The 18,383-nt window shown below is 46.1% G+C and overlaps 1 protein-coding gene across 4 annotated transcripts in view; it reads right to left on the reverse strand.

Annotated features, from left to right (window-relative positions):
- The window catches only part of KCTD1 (potassium channel tetramerization domain containing 1), a 210,072-nt gene that overhangs the window by 64,909 nt on the left and 126,780 nt on the right, over nucleotides 1-18,383 (reverse strand). The gene's annotated exons all lie outside the window — the stretch shown is intronic.

The following is an 18,383-nucleotide window of genomic DNA, read 5'->3' on the forward strand; positions in this document are numbered from 1 at the left end:
AGCACAAAGGAAATACACATATCATAAAGAGTATGCTCATGACTAATGTTGATATTCTCTTGGTAATAAAATCAGCTAGCCTTGCTTTCGTAAGAATGAACGTTAGGGAACAAAAAGGAGGAACACTTTCCATGCTCAGAATCCAGGAGTTGAGCAAGTGTTCATTTCAAAAAATTCTAAGCAACAGTGCTAATGAATTCTTGCATGTAATAACCGGTCAATGGCAAGTGGAGAAATTCTACTTACTCCAAATGAAAAGATAGTGTCCACACATAATGAAATACACATCCAAATAAAACAGGTGTGATGTATCTTTTGACAACTTCTTTATTGTTATGCACTTGGAATGAAAACAGACCTTCAGCACTTGAGCGCCATGTAAGTTCTTAAATTTTTCGAATCATGAAAAAGAGGGCAGAACTGGGTTATCCATCAGCTCATGCACTGGGCCATTTTGCAAAGAGAGACCGCAGGTTTGTCAGTTAATGGCTTACAAAATAAACAAGCAACCAATCTCCAACTACTGTTGGCTGTTTCTCTCCCTGCAGGACTGGGTGTTCAAGGAGGCTTAGAAAATACCCTCCACTGACACACATATACACACTTGTGGATCATGGGCCAGTGGCTCTTCCGCAAGACCTCAAAAGATGGAGTAACATCCCATGCTCCTGCATAGGTAAAATCAATATCATTAAAATGTCTATACTGCCAAAAGCAATATATACATTCAACCCAATCCCAATCAAATTGCCCAAAACATTCTTCATGGAACTGGAAACAATGATTCAAAAGTTCATCTGGAAACACAAAAAACCACGAATAGCTAGAACCATCCTGAAGAACAGGAAGTTAGCAGGGGGAATCACAGTTCCGGAGCTCTGGACATACTATAGGGCAGTGGTTATCAAAACAGCCTGGTACTGGCACAAAGATAGAGAGGAAGATCAATGGAGCAGCATCCATGCCATCTTACAGAAATCATGCTCCCGAAGGGGAAGTGAATGAGATGTTGACGCAGCAAGGTGCGGTGGCACAGGCAACGGTAAAGATGCCATGAGAACATGCAGACCAGAGAGCGGCTATCACACCAGGCCTCAAGCACATGCGGGAGCAACTGTACTCTTGAGAAAATATTCTATCCTTTCCATGGATACAATATAAATATTTCAAACACTATCCAAACAAGGTTGACTGCTTTTACATTAGAGTCCAAACCACAGACAAGTCAAGTCAGGTCTCTGGCGCTCCACGAAGGGTCAAATATTTAGAGTCTACAATTGAGGAATAAGCTAAAATAGCATTTAGGGATGAATTCTGGACAGCTGATGACACGCGTATGTGCCCTGGTTTCTAATTTAACCGGAGACTGTTTCCAAACCCACAGTGTGTGCCAAAGCCAACGACAAGGCACACTAGGGGGATTTCGAAAAAAATGCCTTTGATGGAGATTACAAAGGGGAAGTCATCTCATTTTTGTACATAAAATGTGGTGCACTAAAATACAAATTTGCAAAGCAGCACAGATTTTATGAAGTGGAACAGCTTGAGGAGTTACCTGGGGCACAACTGTTAGAGTACTTAGCATTAACCACATGCCCAAGCAAGACAGCGAGCACACATGCTCTCTGCAACATCCCGTCTACCAGGAATGGGGTGGCGACTGAGCTTTCACACGAGACATCTGCCATCTGTGTGGTGCTCCTGTATATGCTGAATTCAATTCAGCTAAAAAATGGTCACAGCAAGAGAGTTAACACTTTAGTTCTTAAATTAGGTGCTGGTCTCATGGCACTCATCCCATTATTCTGTTCAGCATCTCCATGTGTGTTTAGTAAAGCAAAAAATAAGTCTTAAAAATACAAAGGAATGTTTGTATCACAAGAATCCAAAGGACGTCTGGGGTACTGGATAGGGGAAAAACTATAAAATGAAACAAAATAAACAAAAAGCAAAGACAGGGTTGATTGGAAACACCGAACACTTGAGAACCTAGGGATGAGCATTGGGCTTTGTGGTTAAGATACCAGTTGGGACACACGGGTCCCATGATAGAGTGCCTGGGTTCAATTCCTGGCTAGGGCTCCTAACTCCAGCCTCCTGTCAGACAGAGAGACAGACATGACAGCTCAAGTTACCAAACATCTACCGCGTACATGGAGACCTGGATTGGCTATTTGGCTCCTGACTACATCCCTGCCTCTCTTCCCTCTAATGGTCACTGTAGCATACAGAGGGTAAACCAGTGGATAGGAGCGCTCTGACTCGCAAATAACTGCTAGCAAATGCAATCACAAATGCTTCACTTTTATAAGATGTATGCTGACTTCCTTTCAAAAAATGATTTCCTAGCTGCGCACGTGTATGTACACACACACACACACACACACACACACACACGATTAGGCACGTGTGCGTGCATATGCCTTCCTCCATCCTATAATTCAGCCCGTCACAGCAGTGCAGAGACTGTAATAGTTTTTCAATTGGACACATTCTATATCCCGCCTGGGGGTGCTCAGGCGAAAATGAACAGATTTGCAGGGTTAATATTGTCATTAGACTGTGACCTCGTTCAGCGTAGCACTAACACTGCCAGGTCTATATGGAAGGAGAAAAGAATTACAGCATAACTGATCAGCTGAAGGATTCCAGATTTCTCAGAATATCCACCGTTTACATTGTAAATCATAAATGGATGGATACTATTACATTCAAAGTTGAACCAGAGTTTCCCCAGCTGGGCGGAGAGATTAACCCGTTAGGATGAGGACTGGAATTGCTTTTTGCTGAACTCCCCTGCTCCTCCCAGGGGACCCCCACTACCCCAGCACTTTCTCTACTCCATGTGTGTTTCTGTCATTACAGTCTTTTCTAAGGTGCTGATGGTAGGTAACAGAGTCAATGTGTCCTGCACTGGGACAGACTGATAGAACTTTAAAATCTGTAGGCTGAGGGCGGAAGGATATAGAGCTGGAGGTCTTGGCATTTGTCATGGGACAGAGAGGACACTCAGCAGCCATGCTGTCTGCTGCAGGGGCTTTGTACAAGTGTCACCGCAGCCCCTTGCCTGCCAGGACCACCACAGGCACTGTCCCATCTTCATCTGGGTAATCACACGGGCAGCAGTCACCTCCCCACTGAAGGATAAATCAGTGCCTAGGGTGGCAGAGCAGGCAGCCTGAGAGAACTGGGGAGCTCCCTAACTCCTGTGTCAGCGACTTCACCAACACTGGGTATCCCATCTCTAGACACCCTGCTGATGGGAAAAACAAACCATTTTCAAAAAATTATTTATTTATTGGAGAGAAAGAAAGATGACAGAGAAACAAAACTCCCGTCTTCGGGCTCAAGACTTACAGGCATGTAATACTTAGGGCTGGCCAGGGCTGAAGTTAGTTGCCAGGAACTCAACTGAGGTCTCTGAGTGGCAGGGATTCAACTACTTAAACCATCACCTGCTGCCTCCCAATGTGCCCATTAGCAGGAAACTGAAAATGGGAACAAGCTGGGACTCCATCTTTGGCACTCTGAGATGGATCTTGGGCATATTAAGTGGCATCTTACCACTACACTGCATGTGTTCTGCATTGCTGTTTTCAGCACCGGGTTGAGATGAGATTCTTGTGATCTCTCCTGGTAGAGTTACCCTTATGAGGTGCTTTGGCTGAGGGGCACCTGTCCCATGATACAGAGAACATCCACCCACTGATGCATGAGGCAGAATTACCATGACTGCATCATCACCTTTCTCCAGCTCCCCTTTTGCACCTGACTCCTTCCCCGTCTTCACTTCCTAGTCATCATCCCAGTTTGCTCATATGTCTTCCTCTGCTGCTTCCGAAGTCAGCAGAGCAGACAATTTAGCCAGAAAGAGTATGAAGGAGTTGCATGCACCGCCACCATGCCTGCAGAATGAGCTCAGAGCACTGAAGGATCCTGAGGCGGTCAGGTAGGACGCTGTCCCTGCCAAGCCCTTCTCTGGGGCACCCTCCTCATCCAGGACAAAGGAACGGGCTCTAGCAGCAAGTTGCTCCCTGTTCAGGCCACTTCCTTGTGCAGCCCACTGTCCCTTTCTTCCTCGGCATTTATTATGAACACCTCCAAAGAGCCAGGCATGGAATCAGGTGAGACAGTGACAGCAGCAGAGAAGACAGGCCGTGCCTGGCCTTTCTAGTCCTGTTGACAGTTGTGGCGTTGGGGCGGAGGGGCAGGAGAGCAAGAAGAGACTACCTTCAGGGCAGAGGAGGGCCAGGGCACTACCCCAGCTCAACACATGGGATGCTTAGCCCTGGCTTGGGGACTGCGAGGGACACTGGGCAAGGGCCTGGAGACAAGAACAAACACTGGGGTGTTGCCAAGCCTGCAGGTGGGAGACAGCATGGTACACCCTAGAAATTAAACGTTCAGTTTAACATGAGATTTCAATCATTTTTTTCCGGTGTAAAGAGTTGAAACAGGAAAGAGAAGCATGTATGATAATGGTCTTTTTTGTGTGATAAAGGTCTTAAAACAATAGAATTAAATGCTAATTTATAATAAACAAACATCTTTACTGCAACATCTGTATGTCTGGAGAAGAGCAGGAAGAAGAGGGAAGAAGCAAAAGGGCAGTTTTCAAAACAGCAGCATCCAACAAAACTTCCTGTGGTAGAGCAAATGATGTCCATGGCATGGCGGCTTCCTGAGCATCCAAAATATGGCCATCACAGGTCAAGACATTAAAAGTGAATCAAGAGCCTGGCACGACAGCACAGCAGCTAAAGTCCTTGCCTTGAGTGCACCACAATCCCATATGGGTGCCGGTTCTAATCCCGGCAGCCCAGCTTCCCATCCAGCTCCCTGCTTGTGGCATGGGGAAGCAGTCGAGGACGCCCCAAAGCCTTGGGACCCTGCACCTGCGTGGGAGACCTGGAGGAAGTTCCTGGCTCCTGGCTTCAGATTGGCTCAGCTCCAGCCATTTTGGCAGCTTGGGGAGTGAGTCATCGGACGGAAGATCTTCCTCTCTGTCTCTCCTCCTCTCTGTATATCTGCTTTTCCAATAAAAATAAATAAAATCTTAAACTGTGATGATCACGGTCACAACTCTGGCCACCTTGGCGTGGGTGGCTCTGGATGTGACGGGGTGACAAGGAGCCTCTAAGAGCTGGGAAAGTCTGAAGTCTCCATGTGGGAGACTACAGAGCACACCTGTGCACTCAAGAATGGCTCTACCTTAAGTTCCACTTAAACAAAAAGAAATAATCTTGAATGCCTCCAAGCAGAACACTTTCCTGTTCAAATATTCATTTCAATTTCTTTGAACTACTTTATCACTTCCCTTCATAGAATTTCCCACTTTTTCCCAGAATGCCCTGACACGAACCCACTCTCTGGAACCTGATTCCTCATTCCTCCCTTTCCCTTTCTGCCCTGCACAGATTTTCCAGGAGTTTCGATTAGTTTATTTTTAACATTTCCAGCTCTCAGCTGCAAGCAGCTGGCTGCTTTCTCTTCATCTATCTCACCCGCCCAATAGGATACAACGATTTTTGGTGGTAGTAGGCACCTTCCAGGGATTTGACTTCAGGCATCTTCTAAAAGAAGCTAACAAAAAATTTGTCTAAGTCTAGCCTCCCTGTGTGCTGTGCAAACAGGAGCCCCGGGGCACTGCCTTGAACAAATGAGGTGAAGTTTAAGCTGAGAGTTTTAATGACTTTATTTGTTAAGAATGTATGCCCTGATGTACGCCATGCTTTGCTATCAAGTCGGACTCTTCTATCTGTTTCACTGTGGCAGGAAGCAGGCTTCCTGATGATACCTCCAGAAAAGCACACTGAAAGTAAAACTCTCATATTATTCGATATTTAAGTCCTAACATCCAATAGGGAGAACAGTGACTTCAGTGTAGACTTTTCTCACAAATCTCAACATGTACATGTCAAATCTCTTTCCCTTCCTTTCTCTCTCAGCAGCTTTGACACATAGCATGACTAGAGAAAAGGGGGAGTTTCACTTAATTTTAGTACTCAGTTAATTTTAGTACTCATACTCTGATCCCTGTTACATGAGTGGGGAACCATGTGTTGGTCAAGGGACATTTGGATAGTCACATCACTCGTAGGCCATAAAAAATGATCCACTTAAAACCTAGCCTACTATGGACTGAACTTCCTGTTCTGCCTGTGGCTGCCTAGGTAGAGTCTAGACCAAATGATCGCAAGAGCCTGATACAGCCCGTGAGCCAGAGGGTTCCCACCCGAGAGGCCTGCAACTGTAACCGAAGTAGCTTGGGCACAGGCACTGCTTCCTGGGATGGAAATGTATGTTTGCCTTAGGATGAATTTTAGGAATGACAATCATGTAGGGCACTCACTTATGGTTCTTCCAGGAAAACATCACTTTGCCGACCACAGTTACTTCGTTTTGAAAGAATTCTCATTTGTTCATTCACTTGCTCAAGTCCTCCTTATTGGGCACTAATCAATCTATAATCTCTGGTGACTTTAACTAACAAAAAGAGCCTAGAGAAGGAGACAGACAGACAGACGGGGGTTGGGAGGAGCTTTTATGATTTTTTTTCTAGGTTGAAAAACTTTTCCTGTGAACAGGTTCTTTTACAGGAGAAAACCCAAACAGCCAATAAACAAGTAAAAAAAAAAATGCTCAGGTTCACTAGCCATCAGGGGATAAATGTCACAAATAGGCTCCACCCCACCCTAGTTAGAATGGCTATCACTCAGAGATCAGCAAACAACAAATGCTGGTGAGGATGCTAGAAAACAGGTACCCTAATCCACTGTTACTAGGAATGCAAACTAGTGTAACCATTATGAAAGACTGCGTGGAGTCTTCAGATACATGAAAACAGATCTGCCAAATGACCCAGCCATTCTATTCATGAGAATGTATTCAAATGAAATGAAATCAGCATATGAGAAAGTTACCTGCACTCTCATGTTTATAACAGTCCACAATAGTAAGATAGGTAATTAATCCAGATGTCCATCAATGATGACTAGATAATATTTATGGAACACTACTTAGCCATAAAAGGAATGAAATCTTGCTTTTGCAACTAATTTGGTCCAAATGGAAACCATTATGCTTAGTGAAATAATCCAGTCCCCAACAAATAATGCAAGTTCTCCGTGTTCTGTGGTAACTAATACACAGAGCATAAAAATGTAATTTATATGAGATTGACATCCTGGGATTTGATTATTGTTTATAGCCTACATTCCTGAGATGTATGAAGGCTATAAATGAATAAATGAATGAAATGAAAATATGAATGAAATGAAAAATACACCATTTTAAAAATTAGGGAGGGGCTAATCCTGGGGCCTACACCAGCTGCTGGAAGACAATCCTGGGGCTCGTGCCGGCAGGGAGTTGGGCCACTGAGGACTGCCTGAGGAAGGTGGTTTGGGATGCGGAGGAGTGGAGGGTCACTGAAGGAGTACAGGTGTGGAATGACTTCTGGGGGATTCCACAAACCATGCCATTGTACTCGCAGGTGAACGAGGGAGCTGAGACTAGGTGGTTTAGACAGGAGAAACTGGAGGGTGTGCCTGGGTCAGACCAATGTACTTGCCCACGTGGGTTAGGTGGCATTGCCCACCTGCTCACAGGAAACCTAGGGCTGGAGGGCCTGCCTGGCAGGGCAAGGCCCCACTGCCTGCCAGTGACTGTCAGGGCAGGATGGGCCACACAAGGCTGAACCATGACGCTGATCGGCATGTGAGAGAGCTGGGTCTGAGGATAGATTCTATGGGGAATCTGTGGCCTCATCCTGTGGGAGTGCAGCACCCACTGGTTTCTGCAAGAGCTGGGGGTAGGGATGGGCCAAACTAGACATGGCAATGGGACTCACTGACACAGGAACTGGGGCCGGCATAAGCTGTAGCACCTGAAGGCATATCCAAGAATCAGGTCTGGGAGTAGGCTGAGCCGCAGCACCTGCCAGCACATGCAAAGGCTGGAACTGGTGGACTATGCCAGGCAGGGACCTAGAACGTGCGAACATGTGTGAGATCCAGGGCTGGGAACAGACATGATAAGTGAACTTAGGGAATTTCTGCTCATGGTAGGGGTGGGCCGGGCCAGGCAAGGCTCCACCACTTGTTAGCATCTAAGTGGGAAGGCTTGGGATCCGGGGTTGCAGTGGGGAAAGTGGTGGGTTTGGTTGGGCCAAATTAGCACCCACTGACACATGTAGAAGCCTGAGTGGGTAGAGGATGGGCTAGGCTAGGTAGTGGCATCTGCCAGTCCATAAAAGAGCCAGATCTGGGGCCTGGCATCGTAGTCTAGTGGCTGAAGTTCTCACCTTGCATGTAATGGGATCCCATGTGGGTGATGGTTTGTATCCTGACTGCTCCACTTCACTTCCAGCTCCATACCTGTGGCCTGGGATAGCAGTCAAAGACGGCCCAAGGCCTTGGGATCCAGCGCCTGCCTGGGAGACTTCGATGAAGCTCCTGACTCCTGGCTTCACATCAGATTAGTTCTGGCCATTGCAGCCACTTGGGGTGTGAGCTAGCAGATGAAAGATCTTTCTATATCTTCTCTCTGTAAATCTGACTTTCTGATGAAAATCAATGAGTCTTTGAGAGAGAGAGCCAGATCTGAGAGTGGGCCAGGTGGGGCTATAATGTAGCACCCAATAGCGAGAGCTAGAATGGGTGTGGGCACAACGGGCAAGGCCACAGTACCTGCTGTGTAGGTGGTTCAACAGTAGGTACCGGTAGGTGTGTTCAACAGCCCAGCTGAGGGCTGATCTGAAAGGGGGACTTGGGGAACTCCTCTGTTGAGCAACAGCTGCCCTACTGGTCATGAGAGCTGAGACTGGGGGCAGCCCAGGCTTGGCTACAGTACCCAAGTACCCATCCAGGCTAGGCTGGGCCAATCCACAGTACCTGCTGGCAAGTACAAGAGTCAGGACGGGGTGTTGGGCAGGATAGGTTGGGCTACAACACCAGCCAAGAGGACCAAGCTGCAGCACCTGCCAGCATGAGCTGGGACTGGAGGCAAGCCAGGCTGCAGCACCTGCTGGTGAATACTGAGGCAAGGTGGGCTATACCAGACTTGACTACAGCGCCCGCAGCACACACAAGACCCAGGACTGGAGGCAAGCCTCGCAGGGTAACTTCAGGGACTCCCCTGCTAGGCCACTGGACTCACTGGAGTGCTGGACCTGGGGCAGACTGGGCCATGCAGGACTACAACACCCATTGGCCTGCATGTGAGCCGGGTCTAGGGAAGGACCAGACTGAGCTAAGCTGCCGCACCCAAGAGTATATTTGGGAGTTGAACAGGATGCTGGCTGGGCAGGACTGGGCCAGGCTAGACCACAGCACATGCTGACACATGCTTAAACTGGGGTTGGGGCACAGCCTGGTGGGGGTTATCGGAGGTTGCCTCAACTAAGCCAAGGCACCCAGTGGTGTGTGTGAGGACTGGGCCTATGTTGGACTGGACTGTGCTATGCCACAGTACATGTCAATTTGCATGACAAATGGGGCTGGGGGTGGACCTGATCAGACTGCTACATCCAGGGGTTGTGTGTATTGATAGGTACAAGACCCAACCAGACCCTGCACTAGCTGGCACACACAACAGTCAGGTCTGAGGTCACCCGAGGCGAGGTTTCTTGGGGGACTCCTCAACAGATCACTGGAGTCAAACTCCAGCCACAAGGAAAATCACTAGATATGTGGTCTGACCTCGGAGTGCATGCATCAGGATTGGATCTCCTCAGTTGTTGATGCCTGTGTAATGAACAGCACACCCAGATGTATACCAGAGACATGACGGCCAGCTCATCCAGGCCAGCAGGGGACACCGACTGCCTCCCTGCTAATGCACCTGGGAAAGCAGTGGAAGATGGCCCAAGTGCTTGGGACCCTGCCCCCAATCTGGACAGCAAAATGGAGTTCCAGGCTCTTGGCACCAGCCAGCTCAGTGTGCGTGCGCTCTCTCTCACTCCTCTCTCAATCTCTTTCAGAATAATTAAAAAAATAAAATTAGAATCATTCGAATGAACTTAGACTGGAAAGTATATATAATGTATTAAAGAAAGACATTTTTAAAGACAATTCTCAAAACTTCCCACAGCCATAGTCGCAGACACAGAACACGCTAAGGGTGTGAGGAAAAGAGCCCTCTTTTTGTATAAACTTGACAGCCTGATCTGAGCCTAGCCCCACCCTTCATGGGAGTTGGGGCGAAGTTACCAACCCTTTCTGCCTTCAGGTCCCTCCTCTTCAACCCAGGAATAAATCCCTACACCCAGAGAAGGAAACATTGGGGAGAAGAATCCCATCTGTATAGAACATGTATGAACTATTTTTCAGGTACCTATTCCTTAAACACAATATAAATAGCGTTTGTCTTGTGTCGAGTATGATACGTAATCTAGAGAGGGTTTAGAATGTGGAGAGGGCGAGAGAGGCAGCATTTGCTGTGATGGTCAAGGTGCCCACTGTGACACCTCCATCACATATTAAAACATAATATGTAAGCAGCAAATGTGCAGGTGGTAGCAGCAACTTGGTTTTTGTAGAAGGGACTTAAACATCTGAGGATTAAGGTATCCAAGGGGTTTCTGGAACCAGTTCCCATGGAACCTTTGAAAAATGAGGACAATGGCATTCTTTTTCCCTTCTGCACACAAAACAAATAAAACCCCTGAAACCTGACAAACAATGGACCAGGTGCGCAGAGTGGCTTCTGTGCATCGAATGAGATGTGAAGGGACCTTCCTATGGAGTGCAGGAAGCAAGTGCCACGCAACAGGTTTTCACACGATGGGCTAGTGTTCCACTGGAAGGCAAGTAACAGGGAAATAAGACAGGGCCTTTGCAGGCATGAAAACTTTCAGGAAAGCAGGCCATCAGGTTCCTAAGACGAAGGGCAAGGGTGACTGCTGTTTATTTCAATGCACAGCATCTCTGCCAGCAGTGGAGTAAGGCCTGCAACGTGTCTTGTTACTAAAAAGTAACATTTAAAAAAAGTATCTGAGAACCCCTTTTATTAGATTACCAAGCTAGTGCCATGAAAAGCAAAATATGAACTTGAGACAAAGAACATTTTGGTAGAGTTTTGATGTTGACCATAGCCAAGTTAATTTTTAAATTAAGATTTCTTTTAACATATACTAGAAACACAATCATGTTTCAATTCCTACTATAGCTTCATTGTGGCTGTTATTAATCTATACAAATAAAGTGCAGCATTAAAATGACAAAGCAGGCTCAAAAGTAATAGTTTTAAAAGAAAAAAAACAAATTTCATGGAAATGTATGTGCAGTGAAACATTGCAGAATGATACGCACTGAAGTATTAACAGGAGTTGGAAGGGGTTGAAAATCTTATTTTTTCATGATGCCTAGAGCTGAGCATTTGTGACCTCTGCATTTATAAAAGGTATGTATCAATTAGTACATATTCTTCGCCCACTGCTATTTTTGTGCCCTCATAATAGGGATTTGGGAGACATTTTTTAAGGGACTGAATGAAGAAATACAGAAACAGAACTAAATTTAGGGATATCGCTTCCCTTCCCTTGATTTTCTTGCCAGGGAGGAAATGTGCAGAACAGAAAATTAAATGGGCCTCAGGTCATAGTAAGCTCATATTGGGCTGACACAGAAGTCTATTTAGCTTGATCAGGGGAGGAAGGGCAGGAGTCAACAGTGTCCGCCGTCTCAGGCCTCCGCTAGCCCCGGATCCCACCATCTCAGGTCTGCAACACAACAAGGGCAGAGAGAATTCTCCTCACCCATGCATCTCCTGCGACCACTTCTGCGGAGGCTGCAAAGAGCTGCCGAGGCTGGCAGAGAGAGGGAATCTAGCACACACTGGGGTCCTTGCAATGTGCAATCAAAAACCACTACACACCGTGAGCCATTATCACAGCTTCACAGAGAAGAAGGCTGACTCTGGGGTCAAGTGGCTTAGCCTCTAATTACCTAGCAATGGATTTACTGTGATGGTTTACACGGAGACCATTGTGTTCCAAGTTAAGGCTGTCACTTTCATGCTTCTTGGCTTTCCAAGCAGAAGGGATACTGACCAGTTGGGGGCTGAATGCTGCTGGCTGGAGGTTTAAAAGGATGGCAGTGATCATGTAAAAGGGACAGGGGGCAGCTTCCCTGGGGGGGCTGTCTTTCCTCTTCCCACAGAGCTTCACTTCCCAATCGCCCCCAGTTCCTGACTCGTGCTCACTTGTGGACACAACAGACTCCAAACTGCCAACATACTTGTCTAACTGACATACAGGATGCAGCCATACAATCCCTTGTCCAGGAGAGTAACAAATGCTCAAAGTGTTCCTTCCAGACCTAACTGAATCTCTGAGAAAATCTTCTTAGATTCTTGCTTCTACTTCTTAGATTCTTGTATCCTCATCTGCTTGACTTCTTTGTGTTACCATTTAAGATACACAGGTTTGGAAACACAGGGGTTACTCTTGGATGTGTTCATGAAAATTTCTTTGTGTCATTTCATCTGCTTACTTAGACAACGCAGGGTAGCTTCTGTACATGTACCAGGTTAGGGCACTGGAGAGCTGAGAGTTTAATCTGAGAATGAGCCCCATGTACAGGGGTTCTCAATGAGAAGAGATTCCCATGTAAACAGAACTTCTTCAGCAAATTATGCCCTTAATGCTCCAAGAACTACTTATGGATGCTTCTAAGGGGGTCATTTCAAAAGCAACCAATACTTTGGTATAGTAAAGGGTGTATCTCTCTTGGTTTTATGAATCCAGGACATGCTATTTTTAAATTCAGAAATGTTGTAAAGATGCTACAAAGGAGACAACTAACTTTTAGTCTGAGCCAATTCCCCAGTGAGTTACGTGGCCTTGGAAAATTACTTATTTCTCTATGGTATTTGCAACTGAACCACAAAATCTATTATGCCTTTTCCAAGGCTGAATTTTAAACATTCTATGATTTTTAAAACTATAAACATAGTGACTTAAATATTGCAAGAAAGCCAGTGGGGTTGGTGCTGTGGTACAGGAGGTTAAGTAGCCACTTGCAATACTGACATCTTATGCCAAAATACTGGTTCAGACCCTGGCCATTCCACTTCTGCTTTCTGTTAATGCATACCCTGGGAAGGCAGAGGAGGATGGCTCAAATCCTTGGATCACTGACACCCACATGGGAGATCCAGATGGCATCCTGGGTTCCTGGCTTCAGCTTAACCAAGCCCCAGCCATATGTTTCTCCCCATCTCCTTACTCAGCCTTTTGAATAAATAAATCTTGAAAGGAAGGAAGGAAGGGAGAGAGGGAGAAGGGAGAGAGGAAAGGAGGAAGGGAAGGAGGGAGGAAGAAGGAAACCTCAGCCTGGTATAGAGTGTAAAGCTGCCATCTGCGGTGCCAGCACCCCATCTGGGTACCAGTCTGAGTCCCAGCTGCTCTACATCCACTCCAGCTCCCTGTTAATGTACCTAGGAAAGAGCCGGAAAAAGGTCCAGGCTCCTGACTTTGGACGGGTCCAGCGCCAGCCATTGCAGCCACATGGGTAGTGAACCAGCAAGTTGAAGATCTCTGCCTCTCTGTGTCTCCCTCCCTCTCTCTCCCTCTCTCTCTCTCTCTCTCTCTCTCTCTCTCTCTCAGTCTGCTTTTCAAATAAATAAACCCTTAAAAACAAGCTAGCACTTGAGGTTGGTACGGGAATTCAGACTTCCTCTGAAAGGAAAAGCGGTCATGAACTCAGATGCTTTCAAAAGCATGAAAGCAGAGAGAAGCCAACCCAGAGAGAATTCTTAACAATCATGTGGCTTTCTCCAGCTGATCGGGAAGATTAAATTTTAATCACTATTGCTTTTTATTTGCCTTCTCTGGTGGGAGGAAATGGCCAATAAAATACGATGCTCAATGCACAAAATGCCTTCTTTGGAAAGATTCTTTACTGGGTATCATTTTATTGGAGTATTATTTACTGGTATCTCGCACAGTTCTAAAATTTCACTGTGGGCTGAGAGTTACTTATTTGAGCCTCTGTTACAGAAGAGAAAATGTTTTAAAAATAAAAAAGAGAAAGTGTTTCAAAAAATTAAAAAAAAAATCCCTTCCACAGGATCAGCACCATCTTTTCCTAAAAACTACTGGCTGTTCAACAAGGAAGAGGTTGTCTGAGTTCATGCATCAGAATCAGTGTGTGACACCTGGCCATGGTGACACCCGGCCCTCACTGGGGTCTCTATCCTCAGAAGATACAAACTGAGCCTCTTCCAGTCTTTGGGTCACCCTGTTCCTTAGGGACCTTAGTCCCATTAGGAGCTGCTCATGGGAAAAAGCAGAGAACGAACCTAGAGGTGAGTGAATGGGCTCAGTGCCCATGCTCCTTAAGGCACAGCTGAAGTGGGGTCTGCCAGGCCACAGTGATGCTGAGAGACCTCAAAGGTGCCCACAAAGGCACAGCTCTGCTTCTCAGGATAAGGCAGAGAGCATTGAAGCTCACATCAGGAAGGAGACGTTTGGATGAGCACTAAAGCCAGTGGTGAGGCAGGCAGGCGTCAGTCTTGGTCCATTTCATTCCTCTGAGCTCTTCCCTGTGATCACACTTAAGGGATATAGCTCAAAATAAATACCAACAAGATGAAAAAAAAAACCTGTGTTTTAAAGATCAACCTCACCGTGAAGAAAAGTTGGCTATAATAATGAAAATAGATTAGAAAGAAAACACACTTCGCGTTTATCTAGTTTATGTGAGATTCTAGACCTCTGAAAACCTTGTCAATAATAATTCTCCAGTCTTCTGTAAGGTCCAGAGAGGGAAGAAAGCCAACACTAAGACTGTTGGAAAGAACACTGTGTGAAAGTGACCTGAAGCTACCAGCAAACCATCTCCCACCACATACTGTCTCCTTTGGGACCATCTGGTGGCATCTGCCTCCATGGCTTTCATTTGCCTATGGACAGCAGAGGACACAGTCCTGGAGCATTTAGCAAAAAGTGCTGCAGGTTTGCTTTGGCATTCTTTCTGTTCTTAGGATTGATTCCTACTTATCTGAAAGACAGTAACAAAGACAAAGAGATAGAGTTCACCTACCAACTGGCTAACGTCTCAAATGACCATAACGGCCAGGGGTGTGCCAGCTGCATCCAGGATCCAGGAACTCCATCCTAGTCTCCTATGTGAGTGGCAGGGGCCCAAGTACTAGAGCCACCTTCCCCAGGAGCACAAGCAGGGAGTTGGATGGGAAGTGGAGCAGAAGGGACTTGACCTGGAGCCGCCTAATATGGGATGTGGTGTCACAGGAGGCAGCTTAACGCACTATACCACAACACTGGCCCTTTGGTATTCTTAAGAACACTGCTAAGTTTTTTTATTTGATGACTGTTCAAGCCAAAGGTACAGCACCTGCTTATCATGCCAAGACAACAGTGGTTGTGGGAGAGCAGGTGAGTAAATATGATTTCTGCCTGGCAAGAAAGGCAGTTGGGATTGGAGAAGCATGCAAAAAGAGACAGCATCCCAAGAAAAAAGAAAAAATAAGATGGGGAAGAGGAGCAGGAAGTGAGAAAAGGACAGCGATGTGGAAGAGACATGGGAAGTGAAACACAGAAAGGAGAGAGGCAGTGTGTGTGCAGGTAGAGAGGGAGGACTGGGTCTAGCCCCTCACAGTACCCACCATGTGTCTACTGCTGTGTTCAGGAAGTCGGTTGCTAATGCCATGTACTTGCCTGGGGGGTCCTCCTGGTGAATCCAGTGGAAGGCCTTACTTCATCCCTCTGCAAGTGATTCCCTTGGATGTAAGGCTGTGAAAGGTTTGGGAGAAAGGTCTAACCATTTACTGTCATCCTGCTCACACACTAGGAATGACCACCCCTCATGCCTCTGCCTGCTGAAGATGCTGGGACTATGTCTAGTTTTTAAGGGCCTGATTCGTAGCTCAACAGAAAGCTCATGAATATAAGCGCTCTCAGACCAATGGTTATAATAGCAGAAGATCACAGGCACCCAGGGGAAGCCTACAGGTGCACCTGAAATTAAATCAGGGTTTAAAGAGTCTTCAATGATTTTTTTCATATCAGTTTCCTACAGTACTTGATGAAACATGTTTTTCTTTTAGTACAGAATAGGAAATGCATAAACAGTGCTGCTGATCACAAAGCCCGTCTATAAGGCTTCCGAACAGAGTGCTCTGATCTTCTTCCAGCCAGTGATTTCACTGATCCATCCCTCAGGGCAGTGGCCCTCACTCAAATTCATTCAAATGCTTTCTGATTTGTTATCTCACCATCCCACTCAACAAATAAATAGAAAAGCCAAACCTCACAATCTCTTGTACAACCACAGGTGACAACTAAAAAAAAACAAAAAAACAAAACAAAACAAAAAAAAAACATCAATGAGGTGACAGGGATTTTGTAAAAATACAGGGGATTACTCCCCAAGACAAAATCACGTGTGTTGTCACACTGCACACTCAAGGCTTCAGTGCCACAGCAACCAAGAAGCCTGAGGTCCCTGAGCTATCTCCAGGCTTGCTCATCAAACCCTGGGAAGCAGGAGGTTAGGGATGTTACTGCTGCGGTTCACAAATATGAAGAGGGGTGGGTGGGTAAATTCAGTGCGTCCCATACGGAGTGCCTGGTTCAAGTCCTGGTCTTCCACTTCTGATTTAGCCTCCTGCTGTTGCACACCCTGAGAGGCAGCAGGTAATGGCTCAAGCACTTGGTCTCTGCCGCCCATGCTGGAGACCTGGAGGGAGCCCCTGGCTCCTGATTTCTGCCAGGCCCAGCTCTGTCCCTGTAGTAATTTGGGGAATGAACCACCAGATGGAAGATAAATCTCTGCCTCTGTCTCTCTGCCTTTTAAACAAGATATAAAATTTTTTAAAAATAGCAAATGACAAGAAGATTGCAAGCAATCTTATGGGACTGAGGCAGGTGGAGTGAAGCTGAGCAAAACAAAGTCAAAGCGCTGTAAGGACCCTCAACCATCCTCCCTTTGTTTGTCCCATGCCGTTTCTAACATCCCCTTGTGAAGTCCCAGATTTCTGCCCACTGCCTAGGATGTAGTGCTATGCAAACGCTCAGAAACCTCAGCTTTATTATCTTCTCTGCTGAGGTATAATGTGTACAAAGCAACTTTGATATTATTAACCATCAGAAAGAGCAAGTAGTAAAATTCATTATTATTCCTGTTTTATTTTCAAGACTGTTCCAACAAGGCTTCTATCTCAGTCAAGACACACAGTGGAAGACAACTGGCCTGACTTTCGTGAACCATGCTTAAATCTCACAATTGGTTTCACCTACACCCCAGAAATGCCTCATTCTAATGATGGTCTTACATAGCCACTGCTCCAAGAATCCCAGTGTAGGGCCTGGCGGCCGTGGCCTAGCAGCTAAAGTCCTCGCCTTGAAAGCCCCGGGATCCCATATGGCGGCCGGTTCTAATCCCGGCAGCTCCACTTCCCATCCAGCTCCCTGCTTGTGGCCTGGGAAAGCAGTTGAGGACGGCCCAATGCATTGGGACACCGCATCCGTGTGGGAGACCCGGAAGAGGTTCCAGGTTCCCGGCTTCAGATCGCCGTGTACCCGCCCGTTGCGGCTCACTTGGGGAGTGAATCATCGGATGGAAGATCTTCCTCTCTGTCTCTCCTCCTCTGTGTATATCTGGCTGTAATAAAATTAATAAATCTTAAAAAAAAAAAAAAAAGAATCCCAGTGTAAATGGAATGCTTCTTAGAAACGCAGAACAAGCTGCCTCTCTGCTTCCTGCACATGACAGATGAGAAATCACGTGGTCACATTATGTTAACTACTTGGTTGTTAGTCCAATATCTTATGGAAAAGTGTTGTGTTGAGACAAGTTAAAAAGTTTTTGAGATGTCTCCATCTGAAAATGCCCTGCGAGATAGGTGTTTGGCTAAGGTGACATACCCATATCCCATTCTGGAGTGCCTGGCTTTTGCTAGAAAACAGCTGGACATGGCTCCAGTAGCTGTGTCCCTGCCACTGATGTGACAGACCTGGACTGAGTTCCTGGCTGCCAGTTTTACCCAGACTAGTCCTGGCTTTTGCAGGCATTTGAAGAGGCAATCATTGGATGAGAGCTCTTTTTTCCTCTCTCTGCTTCTCAGAAAAAGAAAAGAGAGAAAAAGAAAATGCATTGACCTTCTAATGAAAATCCCAACTTAAACATTATCAAAAGAAGTTAATAATAACAGAACTTAACTTTCTGGCCTATTTTCACCATTTTTTGGTGGGGAGAGATGTAAGGATAATATTCACTTTGCATTTATAGAGACTAAGACTCAAATTTAGAATTGTTTTATTTGCTGCTGTGCTTGATAACCCGTTTCATGTACTGGGTATATGGATATTGAAACGCTAACAAATGAAGCAGCAATTATCATTTCTCTCTCAAATGCTA

Source organism: Ochotona princeps, chromosome 18, assembly GCF_030435755.1.
Source record: "Ochotona princeps isolate mOchPri1 chromosome 18, mOchPri1.hap1, whole genome shotgun sequence".
Classification (NCBI taxonomy): domain Eukaryota; kingdom Metazoa; phylum Chordata; class Mammalia; order Lagomorpha; family Ochotonidae; genus Ochotona; species Ochotona princeps.